Source organism: Athene cunicularia (genome assembly GCF_003259725.1).
Source record: "Athene cunicularia isolate RWA chromosome 2 unlocalized genomic scaffold, athCun1 chr2_part1, whole genome shotgun sequence".
NCBI lineage: Eukaryota > Metazoa > Chordata > Aves > Strigiformes > Strigidae > Athene > Athene cunicularia.
The window spans coordinates 35459602-35467824 of NW_020799095.1; positions in this window are offsets into that span (position 1 = coordinate 35459602).

An 8223-nucleotide genomic window follows, 5' to 3' on the forward strand; every position below is an offset into this window, starting at 1 on the left:
AAGAAACTTGTCTATTTAGGCACTGGGTTTGACCTCTGGTGTTCTCGGGTGCATCTAGGAGCTGAAATTCCTCCTTACATAATCACTGTGGACAGAGATAGGAGATCACAAAGGCAACTTCCGAACATCAGTCTGATGGTAAGAATAACCTCAGTTCCCTTCAAGTAGACAGGCTCGTGTTGTTGGAAACGGGGCAGAGCCCAGTACTTTCAATGGGCCGTTTGCCTTTTAAATAGCCCTCAACTGGTCACAAGTACAGTTACAAATGAAATAAGAACTTAAAACTTGGGCATGATTCTGAATTTTCTGCATTCTCATGGCTGACTTATGCCAGAATTATGTTGTCAGGCTTAATACAGAGAAAATGCAAACTTCCAGTAAAAGGTGTGGCATGCTCTTTCTAGCTGCCTCCTACTGTGTGATGACCTGAGTCAGCTGAAATGTCACAAGTGTTTTCTGAATCTTGATCCCTTGAACTGGCTGAAAATAGAGCAGTCAGGCCATTGGTAGTTGTCTGCTCTCTTGATCTGCTTGGAAACCTTTCCCAGAAGCAAGTAGAGATATTTTTGCTTCTAAAACATGGCAAAAGAACAGGGAAAGAAGCAAGAGAGGCCACTTATTCTACTTCCCTCAGAAGTGTGTTTCTATTCTCTTTTTTTCTAAAAGCTTGACTCCCATTTCTTCTATCTAGTGTTTATTAAGATGCCTTCCTCTGGTGTTGGCCAGTGTGAGTGCATCAGCTGTTCCTTTAGCAGCTCATCAGTTAAGTATTGTTTGCCTTACCTGTCTTAATAAAAGCACTAATATGGACACTGAAGCATTCAGTGGGAAAAGGGAGGACTCTGGTGCATGGGGGTGGGTTCGTTTTTGTGTTTGTTGTATCTAGCTTTGTGGTTAGTGCTCTGTCCTGGAAATTTTATGCTGCTGGCTAGAATACTGAGGTTCAGATGCTACAGACTGTAGTAGCACTGGGTTTTGACTTCCACCTCGGGATCACATTTCTTCTAAGGTTGATACTAGTTTTCAGTCTTTACTATTTCAAGAACTGCTTCTCCTATGAACAAAAGTTGCTCTTCAATTTTGGAGTGTTGCAAGACCTGTAACATTTTTTAGAAGCATTTATTGATTATTACAGAGCTACTTTTACAGTAGGAAGGTTCAGCTGCCCTAGTGATGGAACACCACCAGATGTGGTTTGAGTATCTTTCCATGTAGGAAGGTTCCACAGAAAAACTGGAATGAGAGGGAAATAGAATGCTCTTTGGGCATAGAAATTTTCAGGAAAGTTCAGGATACCTTTTGCAAAGACTTTCGTATAAGAATTCTCAGGCTATCATAGAGGGATGGGTGGTAGGGTGATTGGTAGTTTTGTTTTAATCTCTGCAAAGCAAAAAACCATATTGCTCAGGAACCTAGGGTTAAAAGTAGGTATGGGAAAACACATCAGCTGAAGTGACTTCTGTTTTTATGCACATTAAGTACACCAAAAAACTACTTCGTGCTTGACGTTTTGCTTTTACAAAGGGATATATGATACATCTTAATGATGACTGTAGCTGTTACTCTTCAGAGCATCTCTCTAAAGGCCTTACTTTCATCCATCACTGTAGTATCTGAGCAACTAAAATAAAGTAGCATTTGTATATTCACAGCAAAGTTTCAGGTAAACTCCATGTAGTCTCTGACACTGCTTCTCCCTGCCCTCTACCCAGTTTGAGAGGGTGTGCACAGAATCAAAAGCGTTTGAGAAGTTTTGGGGTTTGATTTCAATTTCCTTTGTTGTGGTAACTTTTGGTTAGTGTTTTTTAGACAGAGCTGCCAGTGTTCTTTGTTAAATGCTTTTGTTATATTTGGCCAATACTGGTCACACAATTCTTTCTTGGCTTTCGGTGACTTATCTTAAGCATTGTTATGTAGCTTTCATGGTGACTCTAAGTGGAAATTAATTGAGTGCCTGTAGACTGACTCACTGCTCTGAAAATTAGTAGCATTACTTTCAGTTTGTGCTGGAAGTAAATTATTAATTACTGAATAATTTGACTTCCAGTTTATTGTCGCCATAGAAGTATCATGAAAGAAACAGAAGGATTCTGCCTTGTCTACTTGGTCTCATGCAACTGGTCAGAAATCCCCACAGAACAGAGACAGACCCTGGCTCTGTCCCACTTGCTGCATCTCTGAGAAGAAACACTGCACAGCTGCGGATTTGGGCTGAATGGTTTAATAACTCCTAGACCGATTTTTCCAAAATTACACACATCAGTTACCATCAGTCATTTGATCTCCAACAAGTAGCTCATTAAATTGGCAACAGATTATGAATTGACTTTTCATCCAGCATGTTGTCCCTACAGGTTAAAAGACAACCTCATATATTCTTAATTCTTACTCAGTGAAGGTTCCTCTGCTCTATGAACGCATCACAGGATGGGGTGTCACTGATGAACACAACAGAATTTATGGGTTTATGATTTTAGGACTGACTGGCTGAAACCCGAGTTGCTTTTTCGCTTTGTCCTCAATCAGGGCCCGATTCTCTCCAGTGAATCCCTGCCCTATTGTGCTGTGGTGGTTACCCAGGAGGTCCACAGAGCTTCAATCACCCACAGCATCTCCCTTCACAAATTGCAGCCAGCAGGAGCTACACACAACCTCCTTAAAGCTACATGATGTTTAATCTTCACAAGAAAAGGGGACACCAAGAAAACAGATCTGAACAGAAAATGTGAGTCAGTTTGTCTTCCCTGAGGGTGCTGCATTAAAGCAAACAGAAGCCCTTTATTAAACTGAGTAGACCTGCTGAAGCTAACAGATTTTTACTCACAGCTAACAGTGGGAGTAACAACTCCTGTAAAGGGCTCCTAAAGTTTAAAAACCCAAGAGCTCGCCTGTGATTAGCAACAGGGTAATTTTTACAGCAGTGGAATAGTGAGTAAAATAGCCCAGGTCTTCAAACACGATGTTAAGTTTCTCAGAAAGGGATTTCTGACTCCATGGCGAGCTCCTCGATAGCTGGTGTTTAGACTAGAAATGAATATGCAGCAATTCCCAGGGCACCCTGGTGGGAAGAAGATACTGTAGAAGTCATGTATTTTTCACACATGTAGCAGCAAGACATTTGGAATTTGTGACATGGGGTCCAAACATACAGATCCAAATATTTCTTTGGTCATAAAGTCAGGAGTTTCAGAGTGAGAGCCAGAGGTTCTTTACAACTTGAGACGTGTATCCCCTCAGATACACAGAAGTAATCAAAATCTATGGAAACGCTAGAGTTGATGAACACCAGAGTTAAAGCCACCATGGTAGGAAAAGCTTTTATAATTCTCACTGACGTTTCTGAATGAGTAGTATTATGGCTGTGTATGACCATAAATATGAGTATGGCAAATCAGGACAGATGGTCCATCCTTTGGTTGCAAACCCAGCTCAGTTACAAACAAGAAAACTCCTTCTGCTCTATTTATCAACTTGACGACCATACATCAGTTGCACAGTCTTCACAAGTGCTTACTCTGAAGGCTGACCTGGTTAGAAATCAACGGGGGGTTAATTAAATTTGCTCCTCAGGATGTGTACATCGCATCAGTGAAGAGATCGTTCAATATTTGCGTTCCTTAAATAGGTGCGTGGCAGAGTTACAAAGAAGTGAAAGCTCCTATTTTCAGTATATGCAAATGAGAAGCAGCTGGTGCGTTTGGGGCAGGACAGGGATTGAGCAGAGCTAGGTTTAGGGGAAACAAGGTCTCACATGGTTTATGCAAACACTGGGCTCCTGCCTGTAGAGGAGTACTGGAACTATTTATCTTTTCTGCACTTGAAATGAATACCTCCAATTGACAATGGAAAACACGGCTGAGCAGCTGAATGCAAGAATCAATTGTTCTCTTGGGACTTGCCAGGTTACTTGTCTGTAGAAATGCCAAGTTTGCTAGTGCTTTTCAGAAAGAACTGGTTTTAGCACTCAGCAGAACAAACGTCTGTCCTCATCTTTGAACTGTCCCAGTTGTGTTCCACAGCTTGAATCCAGTACTAGAAAACATGGGGAAAAAATACTGAATTCAAACCAACAGAAGTGGATTTAACACTGCCTGGGATGGTGGCTTCTGCAGAGAAGGTCACTGAGGAACGCACAAAAAACCTGAGCCTCTGTAGTTTATAGGCAAGCAATAGCACAGAAATAGGGGAAAAAACAAGAGTTTGTAGAAACGTGTCCTCAAGGAGAGGTTAAGTGATATGTAATAGAGAGCAGAAAAGGAGGATTACTCCTCCTTGCGCACTGGACACTGCTGCTGCTGCTGAGAAGTGCTGACTCTTGAACTGTCAAAGGCTCTTTCATTGCTAGTTTTGGTCTTCAAAGGCAGAGGCTGCAGCAGCAAAAATACAAAAGCTAAATAAAAACCTGGCACTTTGCTCACCTTAAATTCCATTACTACCTTTGCCAAAAAAAGAAAAAGAATAGGTGAAAGACATCTGAGCAGTAAAATGAAATTTGTTGAACAGTTAGGGATGGTTTTACGGAACAGAGTGAAAACCCGAAGATGGAGACTACTGCCAGTAATTGTAGTGTCACCTACATCTGTCTCCTGGAAATTTTATTTCCCCTTGCAATTTTTTCTGTGTTCACAGAATAGTGCAGCTAGACCTGATGGACACGACAATTTGAACAGGCGCTGCCAAGAGGCAAAGCAGGAGTGTCAGGCCGAGGGTTAACTTGGTGTGCTGGGGTCTGCACTGTGAAACTCCGGGGACACGGTTCCGCTGGGCATGGCACAGGGCCGTACCCAGGAGCAAAGCTGAAAGAAATGTCACTTCTCTTCCAGTCAGTATGGGTGTGGGCTGTATCTCTGTTTGTATTTAGGGCATTTTTGTAGAAGGGTAGGACAAGGAAGTGGGTTTTGCTCTTCCTCTAAAGGCATCAATCTTCCCTGTTTGTTTCAGCGGGGAGCTCCCAGTCCCAGAGCCATTTCTCAGCAGCAGTGACTGCCGCACGCGAGCGCTTTCCGGAGGCTGATACACCCTGGTGTGCAGCTGTGCAGGACAGATCCCTGTAGGAAGCCCTTTGCCCATCCTGCCCTGTCTCCAGGGTTGGATGCAGTGCCTTGTTTCCGCTGACCGCATGAGGTCTGTGCATACTGCAGTGGCATGCTCTGTCCAAGCCTTTGAACCCTCAGACTTCATTCCTCATCCCATGAGTGTTCCCAAGCCCACTGCATCCCCCGAGTGTCCTCAGCTGTTCCTCCCCTCTCTGTGAGAGCTGAGCAATGGGCTGCAGAAGACAAACTCCTCAGATAAAACTTATTTAGTCATGCAGGTTCATTCTTGACTCAGTGCTTGGTTACAAGTAGTTAAAAAAGCCTTTGACACCATTTCCCAAAGTATTCTCCTGGAGAAAATGGCAGTTCATGGCTTGGATGGTGTACTGCTCCCTGGGCAAAATGAAAGATGTCTGGACAGTGAGGCTCAAAGGGTTGCGGTGAATGGAGCTAAATCCAGTTAGCAGCTGGTCACGAGTGGTGTTCCCCAGGGCTCAGCACTGGGGCCAGTTCTGTTTAAGGTCTTTATCAATGATCTGGATGAAGAGATCAAGGGCACCCTCTGTAAGTTTGCAGACGACAGCAAGTTGGGCAGGAGCACTGGTCTGCTCGGGGGTAGGAAGGCTCTACAGAGGGATCTGGGCAGGCTGGAGCCATGGGCTGAGGCCAATTGTATGAGGTTCAGCAAGGTTGAGTGCCGGGTCCTGCGCTTGGCTCACAGCAACCCCATGCAACACCACAGGCTGGGGAAGAGTGGCTGGAAAACTGCCTGGCAGAAAAGGACCTGGGGGTGTTGGTTGACAGCCTGCTGAATATGAGCCAGCAGTGGGCCCAGGTGTCCAGGAAGGCCAATGGCATCCTGGCTTGTATCAGAAATAGTGTGGCCAGCAGGACTAGGGAGTTGATTGTCCACCTGTACTTGGCACTGGTGAGGCTGCACCTTGACTACTGTGTTCAGTTTTGGGCCCCTCACTGCAAGGAAGTTGTTGAGGTGCTGGAGCACGTCCAAAGAAGGGGAACGAAGCTGGTGAAGGGTCTAGAGAACAAGTCCTGTGACAACTGGCTGAGGGGACTGGGGTTGTTTAGCCTGGAGGAAAGGAGGCTCAGGGGGGACCTTATTGCTCTCCTGTGAAAGGTAGTTTGTAGCGAGGTGAGTGTCGATCTCGTCTCCAAAGTAACAAGCGATAGGACGAGGGGAAACAGCCTCAAGTTGTGGCTGGGGAGGCTTAGCTTAGATATTAGGAAAAATTTCTTCACCGAAATTCGGGTTGTCAAGCATTGGAACAGGCTGACCGGGTAAGTGGTGGAGTCACCATCCCTGGAGGTGTTTAAGAGATGCACAGGTGTGGTGCTTAGGGACATGGTTTAGTGGTGGACTTGGTAGTGTTAGGTTAATGGTTGGGCTCAGTGATCTTACAGGTCTTTTGCAACCTAAATGATTCTATGATTCTACAAAGTCCAAGGCTTTCCGGGCTCCTACAGGCCAGCCTGGGAAAGGCATTTGTGCATGGTGGGCTGCTCTGGCCCAGGATGTGACCAGAGCCAGCAGCTCTTCCTGTGCTTCTTGCCTTACATATTCCTTTTCTCCTTACAGTGGTGATCAGCATTTCTGTAATCCTCCTGGGTAGCCTGACCTTGCTTCCAAAGCCCATACATTTTCTTTTCCCACCAAGCTCCAGAAGAAGATCCCTGTTCGCCCAACGAGCCTGCTGCCCTGCTTGCTTGACTTACAACACACTGGAATTGCTCATTCCCACACTCTTCTTACAAGATGGCTCTTAAAACCTGACCAGTATTTATTCACCCAAATACCCTCACAAGCAGATTCCCAGGGGACATTACTAACTAGTTCCTCAAGCAGCCTAAAGTCTGCTCATCTGAAATCCGGGGTAGTAGCGCTGCTGACAGCTTTTCCCACATCACCAAAGTTTTTAAACTTGACAGTTTCACGATCACTGTGGCCAAAACTGCCACCAATCACCACATCGCCCAAGAGACCATCTCTATTTAGAAACAACAGATCTAGGGCAGCACTTTCCTGAGTCAGCTCCCTTAGTATCTACACCAAAAAAGTTATCTTCAACGAGATTCAGGAATTTCCTGGGGCTGTTGTGTGGATGTGAACCTGCATCTCAACATTTGCCTGGGCCTGATGGATTCATCTAAGAGCACAGACATCTGATCTGAACGAGGTTTCCAGATTGCCCTCATGGCAAAGGAGAGGTAGGAACTTCTATGGCAACTAACCACAAATCAAGTCCACATATGGAAATAGGTGGAGGGTTTGAAACTAGAAGTCTTCTTTCTCTCCCCTGAATATAAAAGGAGCATAATGTGATGTGCTCAACCATGCACACCTTCCCTTCCACCTGTGAGGATTCCCATCATTCCCCTGGGAGATCCTCTAGGTTTCTGCTGTTCTCCTGGACACCAGCTGGTGAACTACTTTCTGCTGAGCTGTTGTCAGTAAAACTGCCCAGAAACCTCAAGGAAAATTACTCTGGCAGCCCTGGAATTCACATATTCCCCATGGCACTGCAAGATTTTAAATCCTGCATGATTCTGGACTGTCTTGCAAGGAAGGGCAAATCCTTAAAACCTGCTTTGTGTCTGAAGTCTTAATATGCTGATTATCTGTCTAAAATGCATTTGGCTAGCTTTCCTTTGCAAAGGACAAAACCCACGGAACGAAAAGTTCAAAAGGCACTAACAGGGTGGGTCTTTGAGAGTGCAGAGAAAGACAGGTGAATAGACCAGCTTGTATTGTGAGCCATGTTAAAGTTCAAGCCATCTCTGACTTCCAGCCTGCTTGCCTGGGAAGATCTGTGGGTGGATGTCTCAGCTGCATGGCTGGGAGTCCTCGTCTTCCTTCTGCTCTCAGTGTTAACCTTCACTCTCTGTTTTTTGTTCCAGTGACACCTCCTGTCCCTTCCCTCTCCTCTTTCTTTGGATTTGATAATGGCATAAAGGTCACCATCCATGATGAAACAAAACCTGGGCAGGAAAAGGCTTTTAGCCCAGCTCATCATTCAGGGGAGGTGACGCGAGACTGTGAGGGCTGAGCTGGGGCTGCAGTGGGTCAGAGGGGCCAGGGCCCCCTAAACTTTTGCCACCTTGTTTTCTCTCTCGCTCTGCACTCCGGGTGGGCTCCTTCCCTCTTCTTCCTCACACCGGCACTGTGCTGGGA